The 21683-nt window shown below is 41.5% G+C and overlaps 1 long non-coding RNA gene across 1 annotated transcript; it reads left to right on the forward strand.

Moving 5' to 3' along the window:
- The first annotated feature begins 9791 nt into the window (after window positions 1-9791).
- On the forward strand, window positions 9792-18194 carry LOC130610173 (uncharacterized). The gene is made up of 5 exons (XR_008974977.1): window positions 9792-9899; window positions 10440-10520; window positions 12671-12752; window positions 14244-14776; window positions 17945-18194. It is a non-coding gene; the product is annotated as an uncharacterized LOC130610173 (long non-coding RNA).
- The last annotated feature ends 3489 nt before the right edge of the window (window positions 18195-21683 follow it).

The raw sequence follows: 21683 nt of genomic DNA on the forward strand, positions 1-21683 counted from the left end.
GCAAGTGAGCTCTCAAGGATAGATGGAAAAGGCAACCCAGGGAACCAGAAGGGAACAGCAGAGACAGCAAATCGTAGAATCATAGAATAGTTAGAGTGGGAAAGGACCTTAAGATCCTCCAGTTCCAGCCCCCCTGCCATGGGCAGGGACACCTCACACTAAACCATGTCATCCAGGGCTCTGTCCTACCTGGCCTTGATCACCGCCAAGGATGGAGTATTCACAACTTCCCTGGGCAACATACAAACAAAAACCCCAAAACAACTTACTAGACATTAATTACTCCACATCAGCTTTGCTATGAGCAAACTTTTCCTACTGCTGAGCAAACCCAAGAGTTAATTGCCACATACTAAATTCCACATGACTTCATAACAAAAAACATTGCTTGCCAATAGAAGAGTTTTATATGTAGGCCATTTGACATCTATAAATGTCAAGGATAGGTAAAGTTTATGACTGAAAATTATGGGTTGGAAATAGCAGTAAAAATGGAGAGAACCTGTAATTACAGCAAAACTTGGCGGAGAGAAGCCACCCAGTTGACAAGTTCCATTTATCAAGTTGGTTGGTTTGTAAACCAGAGGTTGACTCTTTACACTGTAGGAGCATGTGATAAAAACTTCTGAAAATTCATCTCAAGGTACAGGTAAGTTTTTCCACTCAGTTCTATATATTTTCCCTGTCATCCACTTTCCAGGTTTCTTTTCAGTCTTTTCTGCATCTACCCTTAATTTTTCATTAGAAGGTGCAATGGCTTCTGAATCTTTAAAAACCAGAAAAAGTACTCCCAGACAAGTACTCTTTTGGGTCAGAGAACTGAATATTTTCCTCTCAAGTCCAGTCTTAATCTAGTGTCACTTCTCAGCTCTCACTTCACCTCCTTGATGAAACTGATCTTTACAGCGATTCACCCTGACCAGATGAGGGTACCAGAGGCCACTTTGTTTAGGTAACTTTTACTGTCTAAGCAAAAGCTCTTCAAGCAGGATAAGCACAATTGAAAAGCAAAGCCCAAGAATTTCTCAGCCAAAATACATAACAAATACAGAGCTAGGACTAGTAAACTGCTTGATTAAGCACATGCTCACAGCCCTGGGCAAGATGCCCTGCGGCTCTTTGCTTTTCAGAAGAGCATCAGTCAGGTGGGGAGAGGCTGATCTCCATTGCTCTGTGGAGCAGAGACATCCACAGTGTTGCTGAGCTGCATCTTGTTGTAGGCATATAGTGAAAAAGTTGGAGCTTGTATTACTATGGAAAAGCCTGAACAAATACAAAGACCTCCTAAAAGGTCAGGATGATCTGAAAACAACACTGACTAATGAAGAGAACTGGTACCCGTGGAGGAGGCTTTGGGCTTGTGTAGGCAGATTAAGAAACAGGCCCAATGAATCTCTAATCAGGAGAGACTGTCCTTGAAGACTGGTACATCTTGAAAACACATGGACATCAATCAGCAAGATATAACTTTGATCCATCAGTACCACATGATTAGGGAGTCCTTTAGGGAGTCCCATTATTAGGGAGTGTTTTCATTATAGTCTCATTCTAATGCTGAAAATCTACAGGTCAAAAGACTCCTGCTTGAGTGAAAAAACTCTTCCCTGAGCATGCATGGCAAGGAGTCCATGATGTAAACTTACTCAGTGAGCTGACCAGTTGTAAATGGTGGAAGGGTTATGGGGAGTTACCAACCTGAACTGAACTGTGTGTAAGTGTGAATTTTGCATGGGGTGATGTGCTAGCTTTGCGGGATACCACATAGCACACCTTTTTTGTGCAAACTTGGAATAAACAGACACCTTGTCTCTGTGTGTGAATTGGCTGCTGCACACCTGGACAACATTCTGGCCTCCTGATTTGATTTTAGGATTTTACACTTTTTATATCAGAACTATCCTCAAATCCTTATGATGCTTTACAACTTCAACAGCTTCGCCTCTATTTGTTACTTTTCTCTCTTGGTGAGGCTTTAAACCAGCTCATGTGGTTTTTCACATCTTAATTTTTCTTGATCAAAGTGACTCAAATTTACTCAGCTGTTCTACGTCAATCTTGCCCTTGGATGAGAGACACCCATGGCTCAAGCCTGCTGCACTGCTACAATTGCAAAGACAGCCACCTATCTCCACCCTTCTCTGCCTCAGCACCTTTAAACGGTGACTCGTGAGTGTCCTGCTCTAGCTCTATCTCTGCTCTAGCTTCTTCCGTGTATTTCTGTCAATGCGAAGTCCATATCCAATGCATCCTGACTCTTCTAGCTTAGAGCAGGTCCTTGGCCCCCAAATTTGCTCTTGTGCATATAAGACCAGTCTGGTTTTCAGGAATGCCAGCCTCTTTCAGCTCACTCAAGGCTGATGAGCAGAATCAAGCTCACAGGTGGTCCTTCCTGGCCTACCTCTTCCTTGAGGGAGTGAGTGATGTGTGGGGCAGGCAACGGACATCCTCCGTACAGCCACAGAGAGCAGGCTTTGTAGAGCTGCTGTCTGTATCCTCACTGCCCAGAGCAACGAGACATAAACATGGGCATAGGTGACTGGTGGAAGACCAAAAGGACTCACACTTTGTCTGGGTAATCTCTCTTCCTTTGCTCATTCACTGAAAGCAAGGAAAAAAACATGGTGGTTAGCAGGTACACTACAAGGACTGGTTGGATAAGTAGTGTCTCCATGAGCTCTCTACCCGTGGTAGAGCATGGTCATTGTCTACATGTTCTAGAGCCCCATTGTCAAAGTGTAGATGAATACTCCTGCATGAAACCCTTTTAGGAAGCACTGAATCATAGAATTGTAGAATCATAGAATGGTTTGGGTTGGAAGGGACCTCAAAGATCATCCAATTCCAACAACCTAAATGTGAAATCTCAGGGTGATTCTTAACAGGGTGATTAGTATGTGGCAATTACCTGGTGTACAGTTTTTTTTTTAACAGGGTGTTTTTAGTTAGGATGATTTTCAAGAATGCTTTTTGTTTTCAGCTTCCATCAGTGCTGGAGAGATAGACACATTCTAGATTGTCCAGAAAGGATTTCAACAGGGCCCTAATATTGAACTTTTTGTTCTGCAGATACAGAGATATTATAGTGTCCTGATTACAGAAGTACTTCTGGGCTAAGCCCTCAGTACTGAGAAAAAGAGAATGGAGCTGCTTTGACAATCAATACATAAAGCAGATTTTACAAGACTCAGGCTTCCTTGTTTTAAACTCTCAGGCTTGGAAAAAGCCCACACAAAGTCCTAAAAGGTAAGAAAAGGGGTTAAATATGGATTTAAGTATGATTTGATAAGATGAAGACTGATCTGTATGGTGCAGTCATGTGTACAATGCTGGCTCAAATGAGAGCTGTAGTTTTTGACTTGGTAAAGTTCCCTGTGAAAAAGAAATATCTTGGGGGTTTTCTTCTTTTCTTTGAAAGGCATGGGCACAAATCCTACTGCTGTGTTGCTGTGTTTCTTTCTAAAGTCAGACTGTTTTCTATTGTCTCAAAAGCTGAAGTGACCAATAGAATATTGTCACTGTTTACTTCCATACATGTAATTGTCATCTATTTTATACAGAAAGTATTTCGACTACTTTTCAATCCTACAACAGCTGAAGTAGGGATGCCTAAGCAGCGACCACACTGAGGCTGAATCTCCACCTCCAGAAGCTCTACCGTGTAAGTGAAGCTTCCCTGTAAACCCCATTGCAGACCAACCCTCTGGCGTTTCCCGAGCAGGCTTTACTTGTGGCTCGTACCCCCCTCTTGTGGGGATTTCCTAAATTACAAGCCAGAACTCCCTATGTCATCTCCCAATGAGGTCTGACGCACAGCTGCCCTGCGAAACGGGCCAAAGCTGTCAGGCGGGAGTTGATTCAGTAAAAGAATTTAACTTATTTTCAGTTTAATCACTAATTTCTGTTTATTGCGACGTCTCAGTCTGAGTCTTTAGCGTTTTATTCTGCCTTTGAGTTTTAAGTACTTGATGCATAATTTTTGTAAAAGAACTAATGGGTTCATCTCATGCTTTATGTATTTTTAGGGACACAGTTCTTTGAAGCTCTCTTGACACTTTAGCCGATATAAAATGAGGGACTGTGTCATGGAAAGAAGCAATTGTGAAAATCACTAAACCTGCATATCCTTGACAGTGCTGTAGCAAGAGGTAATAAAGTGGTAATCATTGGATGTATAAATCAGCAGAGTGAGTAGGAAAAGTAAAATGATTTGACTGCTGCATATGGCATTACCAACAGTGGTACCAGAATGGCCTGTAGGAATCTGTGTTCTCAAGGGCAAAAATCAACCTTAAAAATTGGAAAAAAAAATGAGCAAAGAGCACCATAGCTGACTTTCTACACTGGAGAAAATGCATTTCACTAGGAGGTTTAAGAAATTCATTGCACTGAATTTGTCGAATAAATGAGTGAGAAATGGCTAGATTATAGCAGAGAAAGACCTTTGGGTAAAAAATCCCGTGTGCCAATGTTTTTTTTAATCAAGCAGCAGTGGCTGCCAACTGATCCAGAGTCATCCAAATGAGGAATAAGGCCCAAATGTTTCATGCTGAGTGTGATTATTGCCTGGCACCAGCTCTCAAAAGAGATCATAAAGCCATCTCTTTATGTCTGTAAATGAGGTGTCACGTATGTGTTTTAGCCAATGACAGGCTATGCTTTTATTCAACACAAGTAATTGGGTTAAATACAGAGGTAACCAGTCGACACAAAATGGTTTGTATTATATGTGAAAGTGTAAATGACTGTGTCCCCTCCTGGAACTTAATTTTATGAATCTGTATTCTCTCGTGGTTTCAAAACCAGCTGTTTACCAGTCAGGCAGGGAAATAGAGTTAATGAAGGAGTTCTCCTCATGCTCCTGAGATACCCTGTAGGCATCTATAAAATGCCAAGGGATAATAATTAATGAATTAGTAGGAAAAATCCCAAATGGAAAACATAAGTACTTGGCTGCAGCAGAGACACCTGTAAATGTCAGATTTGATGGTATAAGCAGAGTAGCAGGCAAGTGTATCAACATCCTCTTTGAAAATGCTAGCTGGTGGCCTTTAAGCAAAATGCAGCTTTGACTTTCAAAGGGAAAAATGAGTTTGTTCCTTCTTGATAGCTGACATAATGAAGATGAGTATGACTCTACCAGTGGAATGGCTGGGAAAAGGGAGGGACTGCTTCCTCCATGAACAAATACCTTAGCTTGTGAAGAGAGCTCCCAAACATACAGTAACTGCAAGATGAGAAAAACTAAACAAATACATCAGAACAACAAAGAAAAACCAAGAAAATGGGGACCTCTTCCATTTTATTGTCTGCAGCATTTTTCTTTTACTAACATGTCTTCCCCATCTACTCCCTATCGTTACACTTTGAGCTTCCGTATCAAAAATCATAGAATGATTTGGGTTGGGAAGGACCTTTAGAGATCTAGTTTGAACCTCCCTGCCTGGATCAGGTTGCTAAAAGCCCCATCCAACCTGGCTTTGAACACTTCCAGTGACGGGGCATCCACAATTTTTCTGGGCAACTTGTTCCAGCATCTCACCACCCTCGTAGTAAACAGTTTCTGACTCATGGCTAATCTGAATTTATCCTCTTTTAGTTTAAAACCATTGCCCTTTGTCCTGTCACTGCAGATCTAATAAAAAGCCTTTCACCATCTTTCTTATAATCCCCCTTCAAGTACTGAAAGGCTACAATAATTTCTCCCTGGAGACTTCTCCATGCGGAACTCCAACTCTCAGCCTTTCCTCACAGTAGAGATGCTCCAGCCCTCTGACCATGTTTGTGGCCCTCCTTTGGAGCTGATCTAACAGGCCCATGTCTTTCTTGTACTGAGGACTCCAGAGCTGAACACAGTTACTTCAGGTAGGGTCTCACCAGATTGGGGTAAAGGGGAAGAATTACCTCCCTCAATCTGCTGGTCTGCCAGCATCCCTAATTATTCACTGCAGAGCTGCTCTCAATCACTTCATCTCCCAGCCTATATCAATGTGGGATTTCCCCAGCTCATGTGCAGGATCTTGCACTTGGTCTTGTTGAACTTCATGAGGTTCACATGGGCTCACTCTCAAACCTGCCAAAGTCAAGAAGCTCAGTTGGACTAGGTGGTCATTGTAGGTCCTTTCCAACTGAAATATTCTATTCTTTTATTATTTTCTTTTTAACATCTTGTTACCTACACCACCTCTAGTCCTGCTGGCTGGGATGTTTCAAGAGAGAAAGCAGCAGTGTGTTGCTGGACAACAGCCTCTGTGCCAAAGCTGAAGTGCTTCTACTAAAAGCAGTATGTGTCAGTGGCATGAGCCTCATCCATTGCTATTTACCAAAGGGCCAAACACAGGCATCAAAAGGGACTGAGAGAAGGGCTCAGGGTGCTCTGGCAGGAGAGCCAGCAGCAGTAGGATTGGATAAGGAGGGATCACAGAGCCTGCCCCTCAGGGGAGTGGACGCAGGATGCTCCCTGCTGCCTAAGCACCCAATTCTCCTATGCAGAGTGCCTACTGCACTGCTGACCAAGCTTTCCCTGTGGTCTTGGTTGTTCCTCACTCCTGCTAGGCCTTAATAAGCTAATTTACTCACAGCCTGAGCACAGACCATGTTGTGGCATTTGAGGAATCTTGGTCTATAATTACCTAATGGGCTGTAGCAATGCAAATATTCCTGAGAGATCCGATCTGAGAAAACAGTGCTGGGACTTTACTGAGAAAGTAACAAAGACAAAACATGGTCATTAAGGTCAAGTCAAGTGAGGTCTGTCCATTAACTTCCCCAGCGTAGGACACCAGCAGGCATCTTGTTATTTGGAAGCAGAACCAAAGAGGCAGTCCTGGAGAAGTCTCGATTTCACATTCAAAACCATGTAAGGGATTGTAATGAGAAGCAAACTGTGCAAGGAGTGTCTGAATTAGTGGGAAGTTGTGCTGTGAGTGAAGTAATTAGCTAAGGTTGGAATGGTTTCTGTGCTAAAAAGAAGAAGAGTTAGTTACTTGAATAAGGGTATTTCTTGACGCTTTCACATCCTGTTCTCAAATGCAGGTGATGGGCTAAATATTTAAAGATAAATTAATACCTTTTACAGAACTGATCTCATCCACAAACTCCAGCTTCGCTGGCTCATGTTTTCAGTATGCTTTTCCTCACAGGTCAAACTGAACATTTTTTCTCACTTTTATCTTGTCCAGTGAAATTTCTTGGCTGAAGTTTCCTCTTCTCTGGCAGCAGCAGAACTATTCTTAATGCTTGAACACAATGTGATGCCAGATTACAACTGATGGCAGATTCAGCCCACCCCACATATGTGCCTCACCCTGCCATGGGATGTGTAAATGGCAAGTGAAGCATTTTTTGGACCACCACAGTTTTCAGGCTACTGTGATATGGCAAGTTGTGTTTAGGGTTAGTGTGCTTTTGGATTTAAAACACTGTGCCATTAGCTCTGCCTCAGAGGTTTGGCAGACAATCAGCAACAGTACAGTTTCAGCCAACCAGATTTAATCTGTCACTGCATATGTGTCAGAGACCTAAAGGAGAACCTGCAGCTGCAAGAAAATCCTGTTTAAATTTGATTTAATTGTCATGTGTGAAAACTTTTTTTTTCCTGAAGTAAATGGATGTTTAATTTTTTTAGCTTCCTGCAGTTTGAAATTTTCCACCTATAGAACCATAGAATGGTTTGGGTTACAAGGGACCTTAAAGACCATCCAGTTCCAGACACCTTCCACTAGAGCAGGTTGCTTCAAGCCCTGTCCAGCCTGGCCTTGAAAACTGCCAGGAATGGGGCAACCACAGCTTCTCTGGGCACCCTGTTCCAACTAGCTCTGTAGAAATTTCCCTTGTGTGCATCCTGCCTTTGCTGTAGCAGTGCCAAATGTGTTTGTGACTTCTAGTCCATTTTCAGACTTTCTGCTGATTCTCACTTCTTTCTTTCTTAGGCCTTTTCATTTTCTTTGCTTGTCTATTGTGCTCAGATTTGCCTGCTTTGAAGATCAATTTGAGCAATTCTCCTTTCAGTCTTGTGTCATTGTGCATAATTACACACATTGTTCTCCAGTCCTTGAGGAAAAACAGAAATATATTTTGATGTTCTAGTTTACTCTGTGACTGTTGCAGAGCAAAACGCTAACTGGAAGTCAACTCTTCAAAACATTTCAAGGTTATTGAATAACTTTGCGTTCGAGATGTTATTAATTAGTGCTGCCCTTGTTGCTCAAGTGGATCATCAAATGCAAGGCCTTGCACAGATTTTTTTTTCTACTAGAATAAAAATTGCTGATACAGATTAGGTGTGTTCTTAGTTCTTAGTCTAAGCTTGTGTTGTTAAAACAGTCCTGCATAAATCCTCTTTCTGTGTAGGCAGAAGCACCAAAACTGGTAGCAAATTTAATCACCTGCAAAAGTGGGTGGGTGTGACCCTAGGACCTGGACCCAGAAAGGACCAGCTTCTTCTCAAGATCACACCCATAAGTGTTTCCTTAGCTTTCCTGTTGTTAGTGTTCATAGCTGATGGGCCATACACCATCCTCTTTCTTTTGAACCTCTAAAACCTTTCGAATTTATCTTCCTTAGCTCTGGCTATGCACATTCCTATTCAACTGAAAACAGACCCTGACTGAGGGGCTATTCCAGCTAATCTTCTCCAGGAGGTAGTCTAAATCTTCTGATGCTTTGTATTCAAAACAGCATGGAGAAGACACTATTTGAGATGAACTTAGTCATTTTATAATGACAAATTAATATTATTCAAAATCCTCCCTTTGTACCCACAGTTCTTTTGATAAATCTTGTGTTGAAGAGGCCTTATGTTGGGACCTCCAAATCTTATGTTCGAGTTGCAAAAATAATCAATGTACCTTTTGATAAACATTCCAGAAAGGACAGAAAATGCAGTCTGTGGCTCTTACGTGAATCCAAAAGCTGCCACTGGAAAGACAACCTTTTAATCAGGCTTTTACAGGCTTTTATGACTGGCAGTCTTTTCAATCCTTCACAGCAAAATTAAAGCAAGCGTTCGAGCACTTCATGAGACAATAGAATAGTTGGCAGATCCCAAAAATTTCATCAGATCAGAATAATGAAACACACACAGTCAGTAAGGCTGTGCTGGCATGGGTGGTTCAAAGCAGAAAGCAAACCATGGGGAGGAAAATAAGCAGCAAATATAAAGAGAAATTAGGCATTCACAAAGTGTCACATCTCTGAGATTACTGATCTTCTAATTTTGGGGCTTACAGAAAAAATGCAGATAGGGAAAAAAAAATCCAAGTGGTTCCAAAAACATCATGATCATTTTTTTTTCCAGCTGTCAAATTAACCCAGCTGCAAAAATGGCAACAGCCTAAGTGTGGAAAGAGTAGGAACCAAAATCCAATTTTAAAGTTCTTGGAAGATAATGAGTACCTTTTTTTTTTTGCGTCATAGAAACCAACTCAGCCTTTTCTTGCTGTGTAGAGGCAGCCTGAAAATTGCCTGAAGATGGCAGAGCCCTGCTGAACAAGGCCAGCTCTCGCAAGCACGTCACTTGCCTTTGATTCTCACCCTCAGTGTGAGTCAGATAAACAGCAGTGGGCAGAACTGTAACAAGGTTGAATACATCCTGGATAAAATATCAAGGTGCTGACCCTTCTCAGGAGTAGAATATGCCAATACTCTCTGGCTTTAATATATGTGATGGAGAGCAGTGTAAGTATGTGCCAAGAGACATGCTTGCGAGCAGGAAGAGCTGCGCTTCATTACGTGGTGATGTTTGTGTGTGTAGGGCTGCTGCTCACCACATGCCAGCTCTCCTGAAAACAATAGTGCAGCTTTGCCACTCTCTTTACATGTTTGTGCTGTGAAGCTCTCTTCTCATTCCTGGAGACCTGAGGCAGGTGTCTCCTGTGAGCCACTTCTGCAGTGGTCCTTCAGTAAGTGATCCAGAGTTTTGAAGGATGCTGACTATCTGATTAAATTGTTAGAGAAGGCCCAGCTGCTACTTACTACAGTCATGGCTGTTCTCAATCACTGTCGTTTTCCTAGGAAGTCAGGTTTATTGTAGCAAAATCTGGGAGACCTTTCCTTGTGGTCAGAATTAAAGCACTCATTTTGGATAAGCTTTCAGCCTTTTATCTTGCTTACATTTAACACTACCTGGCCAAACAGGACAGCTTGGTGACTTCAAAGCCAATTTTCCCCTGGATGAAACTCCAAAGAACCACCCTTAAGTATGTGTTTTATACCTAATTATATCTACCCCATTCGCTCAAGCATTTCCCATCTCATGTTTTGTTAACTGCAGTGTCCCCTGCAGGCCCTGAGGCATGTGACTTTGAATTTGGCCCAGCTTTGATGGGGGAACTGAAGGAACCTGCCTCCAGAGGTCCTTCCAAACTAAATTATCCTATGACTAGGATTCTTACCTGCTGAAAAATCACTCAGTTGCATTTCTGTCACTTTTACTTCATCAGTTATGACCTCACCAGTGAAATTATCCTCTTATTCCATCTTAACCTTGCACTTGCTCATTGACACAAATTTCAGTCAACAAGGTGAGCTTAAGAAAAATACCATGGTAGTGTTTTCTTTGCTAATCAGCAAATAAGATCATCATGACTTTCACAGATAATTGGGTCCCTTATGAATATTAATATGTGTTCAATAATTAATTTACATCAAGCAGTCTTCTCAGATTGAAACTTTCCTGCTTGTATTTCTGCAGAGCTTTTAAAGGACCATGAGAAAAACTCTCCAGTTAAGCAACAGAAGCAACAATAAAGTGCCTGCTAAATTTAACAGGTTTTGGATTATATTGTGAACAAAAACTGCAAGAAAATGATGCAATACAGAACAAGTCATAGCTTGTTCACAGCTAAATACCAATCTTGAGCTGTTGCTGGAAGAAACAATGAATTTTTGTATCTGCCAAATTTACTACATAAAATTAATGTAATTAGCATTTTTAACTATCCCTTGCTAAAGTTCTTGCTAGGTAGCTGTAAGGAGCTAAAAGGAGCTGGTCTTATCTGCAGCTTTATAATAAGGCTTTCATGAACAAAAAAAAGGCTAGGGAACAAGTGAAAAAGGAGACATTTTTGCAGTTCATAAAAGGTTATCTAGATAATCTATAATTATCTAGTTACAAGACTTTATTAATGGGAGCTTTACTGTATCTCTTGTGTTCTAACCATTTACACTTCTGATTCTGCACATACTGAGGTGTAATTCTCCTCTTGGGCAGAACTCCTGTGAGATAGGATGAAAGTCATCAGCACTTTCAAAGGACAGCCAGGAGGTGACCATTTCCCTAAATGGCGAGGGTAATTACCCAGGCCCAGGTAAGGCTCCCAGGATGTAGGACACCAAAGTCCAGGTGCCATTATTCTGGAGAAGGTTTAAGTCCAGAGCTCCCTTCTCTTTCCTGCCACTTTGCCCAACTGCTGCAGGATATTCTGGTCCCCTCTGGAAGTCCTGCTTTGTATGGTATACCTGAATATTCAGCAGGGCAAGGAAAGCAAATGAGTGTGATACTACATTATGATCATTAGAGCAGTCAAAAAGTGGGTGTTGTGCTCAATTCTTATTAGTATTTAAGCATTTTATGGAAAACAGAATTTAGAACTTCTCCCCTGAATAGCTGGGTGATTACAGCCCTTTCCTAGCCATTTCCAGTGTCCTGGGATAATAACTGGTGAAGAATTAGATGTAGGTGAATGCCTCACTTCTGAGCTACTATGGAAAAGAGGCAGACTCTTTCAGCAACAGCTGTAGGGAATCACATGTCAGCATAAAAATTCATCACCTGAATCTCAGTGGGGTTTCTGTCTAAGTTCAAAGTGTATGGGTGCTGTAATGACAAAGATGTTGGTGTCAAGGCATGACAAAACATCTTCAGGTTTTGGCAACATCCCAGTAGCTGCCACTAATATTCTCTGTTTTTAAAAAGGCACTTATTTGTTTATTACAACTGATAGGATCTGTATTTTGGTCAAAAGCACCTAAATTTACATATAATCACTTGAATCCCAGTTGTGCAACTTCAACATTCTGTAATGTCTTAAAAGGTTGAATTGAGTTCTAATAAATTGATTAATCATTTAATAGTAATAATTTCTCAGATCCTTCTCAAAAGAGAAATTAGGAACCTTAATAAAGAAGGATTCGTAAGTTAAGAAATACACAAAGGTCACATTTGCACAACTCTGAAGTATTGAAGCTTCCTAAAAAAAAAACAACCCAACCCCAAACTTAAATAAAGAACTTTTTTGAGTGTACCTGAGGTAACTTAGGTTTTTTTTTCTTCTTAAACCAACACATTCAACATGTGGAAATCTTTAGTCCAGTCTGTACTACCTGGCATAACTAGTGTCAAATCTGGGAGCTAGAAGTACAACACATCTGCCTCTGATACCACATTTCAGTAGTACTAATTATATATACTATACAGCAGTGCAGCTGTGTAGTCATACTGTCCTGTTACTAAAATTCCTTTTTTCTCCCTTGTAATTCTATGAAAGAACCACAAAACCACACATTAATTATCCAAGAAACCTGAAGATAAGTCATGAACAATCAAAGGCAGTTCTTGGCTAGGAGATGTTTGTTGACACACAAACATACAAAGAGCAGAAAGGGAGTGAAAAGAAGAAAATCATCTCTTTAGCCAGCCAGGACAGCACTGATGGTTTGCTCATCCCTACAGTTTTTTATTCACAGGAATGAATTCCTGGGAAGGTTGGAGCGTAGCAAAGAGATGCCTGGTGAATAGCTTTGGGAATAATATTGTAAGTACACTTCTGCCAAATGGTATCAGCAGTAAGAGAGAGCTAAATTTAAATATCAAAGCCATTAAAATTGACACACACACTGGCTGCTGGCCAGAGAGCTAGCGAAAGCTGTGTTGTTGGGTTTGTTTTTTAATGAGTTCCTTTTTTGGATCTCAGTGAGCTTGGTAGCAAGCTGTCTGTCAGGATGTAGCACTATGGAGGCAGTGAGATGCAAAACCCATGTGTGGAAGATCAGCAGTAGATAAGTGTTTTAAATGTAGGTGGCACAGAGGTGGTCATTACATCCACCTCAGCAGAAGAGGTCACCCAAGGACAGAGAACTGAGGGTGGAGGGGAAGGGGCAGCAGGAAATTTTGAGGGAGCTGCTCTTTGAGGTGGGAGGCAAAGCTCTGGGAGGAGATGGTTGAAAGTCCAGACTGAGAGAAAGGAGCATTGAAAAGTTGTAACACCCAGTGTGACAAGGTATCAAAGGACAAACATTAAATAGCAGTGTCAAGGCCAACAGATCCATCAGAGTATGAGGATGATGTGCAGGCTCTCTTGGATAGGAAGTAGACTTTCAGTGATATTACTAGAAGGATATCTGTGGATAGATGAGACTGAAACATACATTACAGATCCACCTGTTTTATTTCCTTATTGCCACCACACTCTGTTTCTTCATCCCATTCTTTTTTGTAGTAATCTTAGGCAGCCAGAGCTCTAGGATAAGGTGTTCCTGTTTTATTCGTTTGAATAGCACCAAAGGCCAGAGGTGTAAAGGGACACATAGTGGGCCAGGAAGATGCTTTCTTTTTCGTAGGAAAAGATAAATCAGTGGGGTAACTGAAGGGTTAAGGCCCTGAACAGAGGAAGAGGGAAGAAATGGCATAGTCAGCAACATGGAAATGGAGAAAACAAAAGCCATTGATTATCATATTGAGGTTAGTGAGCCCAATTACCATTTGTTATCTTTGCTGGGTTTATTTGTGAAACCTGTAACATTACTACAGAAAGCTGCATGTTAATTTAAAAGAAATCAAGAAGCACAGATAATATCTTTTATTGCTAAAATCAAAGCAGTCACTTACTGGCTCATGTTGATAAGGCCTTGCTGGAGCAGGATGGCACCTTATCCACAGACAGCAAGCTGAAGAAACCTCTAAAGGAGCCACTCCCTTAAGCATGCCTTGCTATGCCTTAGTTTATTTTGTTTGCATCTCATTTTCTAAGCACTTCTTAATTGATTAACGTCTTTCTAAAGATATTAGGGTATAGCTAATACTGGCTATGCAAATTCATTTAATCAAGGTACGACCTGAAGATCATCTGCAATACACTGAATTTAAGTCAGGTTTCGTAGCCCTGCCTTTCCCTGCTTGCACTCCTGCAAAGCTAAATTCAGCAGTAGGGAAGGACAGAGGGCAAAATGATTTCTAGGAACTTCTCATATATTTCCTACCAGGGTGCAGCGCATTTTTGTCTCACAGCTTTTGTCTCCTTCCTTAGGGCCGGCATCTCAAGAAACATCAGCAAGTACCAAACTGTTCAGGCAAGAAGAGTCAGACAGGAACCCATACCAATAATACTGCTGAGAGACCTTGAACCTTCACCTGACTTAATTCTCAGTACTCTCTGCTGCAAAATGGGCATAATTATACTAATCTGCTTTGCAAAACTGCAGTGTTTTCATTAGCTAATAAGCCTCAAGTGTTTGGAGGTAACTCTTGGCTCACATAAAAGGAGAGAACGTATATAAAAAGAGAACACAAAGGCAATAAAGATCTCAGAAGATCTCTTCAGAACGAGAAGTTGCTCTCAAATTAAATGGGTGAGGCTTGTTTACAAAGATATTGATGGTATGAAAGACTGACACCCAGTCTTCTCTTTGTGCCTCGCAGGAGCTCGTGCGGATTCAGGAGCTCCAGGATTCAGGAACAAGCCAGCAGGTGGCTGTAGATGCCAGCAGCTGCCCTGACATGGCAGCCGTTCACCCTGCCAGAGGAGACCCGGAGCAGGCTTACTGAAGTGGTTAACACCAGGTACCTTTACCAGTAGCCTTGGGTCAGAGTCTGATCCTTAGTTATCTATGCCCTAAATAGGCTCAGCCAAAATCAATTTCCCCTATTCCCATTCCATGCAGTGTTTTGAATCATAGAATCAACTAGGTTGGAAAAGACCTTTAAGATCAAGTCCAACTATTACCCCAGGATTGCTAAAACCACCACGAAACCATGTCACTGAGGGCCTCATCTGCACAGAACATTTGTGAACATTTCCAGGGATGGTGATTCCAGCACTGCCCTGGGCAGCCTGTTCCAATGCCTGAACACCCTTTCAGCGAAGAAATTTTTCCTACTATCCAATCTAAACATCCCCTGGCACAGCTTGAGGCCTTTTCTGCTTGTCCTGTTGCTTGTTACTTGGGAGAAGAGATCAGATGCTTCCTCACTCCGTTCTCCATCCTGAGTGGTTTGAAGTCCAATCCACTCACACCAGGGAATTTCTACTTCAGAATTGCCTACTACCAAGTAAACGGTTGTTACGCACCAAGTAAAAGGCCATGGCAAATAATACTTATGTTTACAAAGGTCTTTCCCAACCCAAAGAGACAGTATACATGAATTCCTAACTAACCTGAACTCATTCACTTACACCACCCTTTAGTAGTCTAATCTTGGCAGGCTCTGGATCAGAAATGTGGATCCTGCACTCTACCAACCACACTTGCCTTGTTACGGCAATTGGGATTTCAAGGAGAAGTGAAGTAGCTTGCAAAGCATTCTTTCCAGTCTTGCAGAGTGGGTGTCAAAAGTCAGGATTCTTGCAGATTTTCCTTAGAAAGTGATTGGGCAAGATTTTGCATTGGTGTGCCCGTTGGACTCCGTGCACTGGGATTTCACAACAAAGTAGTGCTTTGGGGGGGTCTGTCTGCCAAGAACTCTCCTGTCAAAGGGTGAAGAAATCACCAGGACCAGTGGAGGCATTAGAGGAGGGAACAGACTGGAGCTTTCCATAGCTGCACAAACCAGCACTAAACTAAGAGAATTACACAAGCATTGCACAAGGGAGGCTTCATTGAAGTGTTGCCTCTGGCTCACATTCCTTTTAAGCTGTTATAAAACTTTAAATATAATTAATAAATAACCAGGCCTCTCAAGCAGAGATGAGTCCAAAGCTCTGCCCCCTGCATGAACCGAGTTTGTTATTTCAGCTCTTGATATAAAAGTACAGCCTATCACCATGAGACTCTCAGCTGTAGGCTTGCCTGTTGAGAGGTCAGCCAGACTGGCCAGGCTGCACTACTGCTGCTGCAGAGGAAACATAAACCCAGGCAGCTTGAACAGGTGGGGAGGGCTAAATCAGAGACCAAATTGCAAGGCAGGATGAAGGTACCTCCTGCAAACTGCTGTTTGGATACAGGGTGAAGAAGGATATATCTTCACTGGGTTGCCCAAGGAAGTTGTGAATGCTCCAGCCCTGGCAGTGTTCAAGGCCAGGCTGGACAGAGCCTTGGGTGACATGGTTTAGTGTGAGGTGTCCCTCCCCATGGCAGGGGGGTTGGAATTAAATGATCTTAAGGTCCTTTCCAACCCTAACTATTCTATGATTCTGAGATTCACCAGTAGAGGTGTGCTTTCTTCCTGATCTTCCTTCCCCTTGCAACATCAGCAGTGGCTGAAAGCTCTGTGCCCACAGGCCTGGGAGATCAGTGTGGTACTTGCAGCCTTCACCTCAGTGTCCTGTAGCAACAGGAAGGAGGCCCAGGGTGGCCAAGGAAAGGCCAAGGAGTCACTGCAGTGAAGGAAGACCCCCTCAACTCTGAGCTGCCTGGCAGAAAGGAGTCTTCACCTCTCCCACTGTGTCCTCCAGACATTCTTGAAGGGAAAACTCTTTGACAATAGTCTTCCCCCTCTTTCTTCCATTTATCAGCCTTTAAAGCTATTGGTTGGCTCTAATTTTAAAACATTCTCAAAGAAATTTTCTTAGAACCATGTTAGTGTTACAGTTTGGTATTTTTATCCCCTCACATGCATTTCTAAACTATGAGACATCTGTTCTCTGAGACACTGGTTGCAATTCATTTATTGGTATGACCTGGATTATGGTGTCTCCCTTTGGCTACTGCTGTGAAATATGAATCTCAAGTTTAAGAACCACTTTTCTCAAGTAACAGGCTGTTTAATGGGAGTGTCTGGGCCAGACTGGTCGTGGTTAAAGAGGTATGAGTAGGCACAAATACATGAGAGTCAATATATTGTTTCTCTTTGCTAATTAGGACTGCTAGTAATTAATCTTCACTGATTTCAGTTGGGAATTTATCGGGTTTTTTATGTTTCTAAAAATCAGATCACTTTTATCTGAGGGTATAAATAATGGATTTGAGAGCTCAGCTTCTGACAGCTTTGAAAACATTAGCTATGGTTGCTGGTCTGTAGCTGAGACAACATTGACTCAACAATTCCCAGAGCTGGGAAAATCTCTGTGGGTGTCAAATACCACACAGAAGGTTAAAGAATGAATATCATAACTGCATGCTTTATATTGCAGTATTTTTCCTGGTTATTGCAGACTAACAAATTCAAACCATGAGACAAAATAAGAACCAAGTATCAAATATTCAGCAGCCAGATGCTTGCAGGTAGGGATGAAGAACAGGAATATTACTATAGCTTTATAAAATGTTTGGCTGCTATGAAGTAATAATACCAGGTCTTGTTTAGATTTGTAAATTAATGATGCATGACAAATTGCAGCTCAAAACTGACCCAAAGAGTGCATTAAAATTAACTGCAAAACGTTTTCCAGGATTATCACAGAAGATAAAGCCCACAGAGTACATTAGGTGGCTCTTTTGTGACCTCTGGTTGATGATCCATGATTTCAAGACTAACTCTTGTAGCAATATGTTCTTTTAATAAATTAATTTAATATTTAACAGTGTGTAAAATGATGAAAGGCACCTTATAATCTCCTAAGAACCTGCTTGCAAACCTTGGCTTTAGCTTTGGAAATGTGAGGATACTAAAATTTCCAATTTTACCTAAGAAGACAGGTACAGTAAAAGTCAAGAAGACTAGATGAAGAACAGTCAGAAACAGTAAGTAGGTTTTATACCAGGGATGATGGTGTAGTTACTCAGCTAATAGACTAAGTTATCATGAGACAGTAGACTTGGTCGTTGCAGATTTTCCTTGTCTTCATTACAGATGTGAGTTAAGTGTCATTGTTGACTCATATCCTGCATCCAGTGAGCAGGCTGGGGGTACACAAGGAGTTGGGAGGGGACACAACTGACACAGCTGACCCCAACTGACCCAAGGGATATTCCATACCATGTGGCATCATGCTCAGCATATAGAGCTGGGGAGAGAAGAAAGAAGGGGAGGATGTTTGGAATGACTGCATTTGTCTTCCCAAGTAAGCATTACACATGATGCAGCACAGCTGGCCTGGAGATGGCTGAACACTTCACTGCTGATGGCAAGTAGAGAATGAATTCCTTGTGTTGCTTTGCTTGTGTGCAGGACTTTTGCTTTACCTAATAAACTGCCTTTATCTCAGCCCATGCTTTTAGTCATTTTTTTACTCTTTTATAATTTTTTTTTACTCTTTTACTCATCTGATTTTCTCTCTTATCCCACAAGAGGGGCAGTGAGTGAGTGGCTGTGTGGGGCTGAGTTGCCAACTGGGGTTAAATCACAGCAATAGTCCACACGGATTATTATTCTCTTGGTCTTTTTGCATTCTCTGTAATTTTGTATCTTAAAAGGAAACACCATTAAACAGCAATCTGCAGGGAATTGAGCCTGATCAGGGAATTGAGACACAAGCATTTTCTTCCCACTACTCCCACTGACTTCTTGGCTGGCAGAGTGTGTCCTTCACTTCTCTGTCTATGAGCTTCCCAGTTGTTTTATAGAAATGTAAAATGGTTTAGTTTAGAAGGGACCTTAAAGACCATCCAGTTCCAACCGCCAGCCATGGGCAGGGACACCTTCCACTAGACCAGGTTGCTCAAAACCCCATCCAACCTGGCCTTGGAGCACTGCCAGCGATGGAGCAGCCACAGCTTCTCTGGACAAGCTGTGCCAGTGCCTCACCACCCTTATGATAAAGAACTTCCTTATATCTAATCAAAATCTCCCTTCTTTCAGTTTTAAGCCATTTTCCCTTGTCCTGTCACTCTTGTAAAAAGTCCTTCTCCAGCTTTCTTGCAGGCCCCCTTTAGGTACCCAGAACCTTCTCTTCTCCAGAGCCTTCTCCACCCCAACTCTCCCAGCCTGTCTTTACAGCCCTTTGATGCATAGCAGCATTTAAGCTGAGCCGCAGATGGAGGTGACCTACTGGCTGGAGTGGCTGGAATTCCTTTGTTTTGCTCTTCAGGTGCTCTCCTGCTGATCTGCTATCCCTCTCCAGGCACTGGCATCAAATTGGTAGGAGTGGGATGCTTTGAGGTTCCCCTCTCCTGGCAACTTAAGTTGAAAGCCCTCTTCAGCAGCTTGCAAGCCTGTGAGCAAAGATGCTCTTCCCCTTCTCTGACAGATGGTCTTGTCGCATTGATTTCCATTTAAGTGTTCTTTACGATCTGAGCGTATCAGTGGAAAACACTTCATAAGAGCAAGATCTTATCACTTGATGACTCCTGATATCATTCATGTGTTTTAACTTTGGTGTCTCTCCAAGCAGGTGTTTTATCTGTTTTATGAACAACCTTCATGATTAGAATTAATTCACTATTTGCATGTCACTCATTACAAAAAAAAAACCAACCCTATGGAGTTAATATTCATACAGATACTACTATAAAACCAAGGAAGTCTTTTAAATCATCACAGACATCAATACTGAGTTGTACTACAGATCTATAGGTATTCTGCCTGCTCAGACATAGAAATGTACTGCATGACAAAGGCTTCTTCCCCCCTTACAAAGAAGAAATAATATAATAAAATGTGAATAGGTTATCCACCTTATGTTATACCTGGTATCAAAAAAAGCAGATGATGTAACCTCGGGCATTTTCACTCACACCTCAGCTGTTGATCAGTACCAAACACAGAAGACTGGCTTTGATACATCAGGAAGCTGAGCCAATGCTGCAGTCTTTTATGAGAGCACCTCATCTCACTGGCTAATTAGAGACACTCGAAATTGGATTCAGTCTGAAGGCCAACAGCAGCTGGTGTATTCAAACCTGTATGAAGCAGCTCTCATGTAGATAACTGCCACAACTGAGAACTGCCACACTCCATAGCAAAATGAGTCTCTGAGGTGTGAGTGCTTTTTGAGCTGGTGCAGCAATGTGCTGGTTTAGGGGAGCCTCTGACGGTTACTGGGAGCAATAAAAAAAAGAGTAATGGCAATTTATGCAGAAAAAAGCATGACAATGAGACTTCAGTCCTTACAAGAGAGTGTTTTGCTCTGTAGCTACTCAGCAAATCCATTTCTCTTCTTGCACCTTGTAGGTTGGGACAAATTGTCAGCGTGCCTTTGGTATGAGGATGTCTTCTAGAAAAACAAAGAAATACTTTTTGTGTTCCTTCCACCCTCCTTCAGTGTCCATCCCGCCTGTGCAGTGTTACTGTGTAATCTTGTCTACTGCTGGTTATTCAGGTAATGTGGATATTTACAGTTTGTCATTACAGATGTATGAGATTAGATATTATAAAGACATAATTTCTCTTACACTATCAAACACTGATTTGTAGCAGCCTTATTGTTTTCCACAGCTGATTAGCCTTTGATGAGATGTGGTAGCAGTGCTGGCTTACACAACCTACCTGAATCCTCTTGCCTTTGCTTTGAGATTTGCCTGTGTTGTTGAGAGCAGAATTAGGCCAATTATTTATTAGCTTTCTAAATACAGTGTAGCTTCTCATGTCTTGGAACGGAAAGAAACAGCGCAAGAAGATGTGAGATTTCTAAATCATTCAGATTTGCTCAAAGGCAAATTAATTTCTTTTAATTTGGGCTTGGGTTACTACTAGCTTTTGGTTTTTCTATCAGCTCAAAACACTGACTACTCCTGTGATACCATGTCTCTGTGAATGAAAAGGCTAAAAATTCACTAGTGTAACTGTGCTTGTAGTTAAGGGCATGTATAAAGTCATTTACCTCAAAATATCTTTAGCCACTTTTATATTTATATCTATCTTAGAATGCAGCCGTTGTAACTATTAAGATATATGTACGAGTTCATAGTGAAGAACTGTGTGAAGAGTATAATTATGTGTTCATCATTAAACCAGATCTTAACTCTAAGGAAAAAAGATTCCTTATATAAGAGAGGAACAAAAAAGACTATTGGGTCTATTCTATTAAAGCTCAATGCATTCAGAAAACATTTCCCTGCGGTCAGAATCTAATTGCTTTCTGAATAACCATTATGTATTCGCCTTTGCCCACTGGGCCATTCCTAACATGACATTCTTTAAAGTGGAAAAAATGACATCCAGCTGTCTGGTTTGAATTTGTTTTTTGCTGGCATATACCAGTATTTCATCCAAGAAGCTGAATTAGAAGAAAATTGAGTAACAAATGCAGTAACTGAAGCTAAGTGTAAGAATTAACACTTGCCATGTTACCTTATACTCTTTCTGTGAGCCATGATGCAGGATTTCATTGCATCACCACATGCTGTATTTCCCATGATGCTTGCTTTGTTCAGTGCAAAAGAGGGATGATGTCTGCTGAACGATCAGCTTAAACAGTTTTACTGTGCAGCTTCAGACCATGTTCCAGTGTGTTCTGTTCAATACTACATTGAAGTCACAAATGTTCTTTTCCCCACAGGCTCCTATGTGGTCCTCAAAACTATTGCTAGTATTATTGAATCAATTTTCAAACCTTTCTGGAAATGTGTAATTCATTGCTTTACTAAGGCAGAGAAGCTTAGATAAATGAATATCAAAGATTTCCAGTTGTTTTGGATTTCCACTCTGAGGC

This window comes from Pezoporus wallicus, unplaced genomic scaffold (genome assembly GCF_028554395.1).
Source record: "Pezoporus wallicus isolate ANWC-B61680 ecotype Strahan unplaced genomic scaffold, APGP_CSIRO_Pwel_v1 contig_7545, whole genome shotgun sequence".
Classification (NCBI taxonomy): domain Eukaryota; kingdom Metazoa; phylum Chordata; class Aves; order Psittaciformes; family Psittacidae; genus Pezoporus; species Pezoporus wallicus.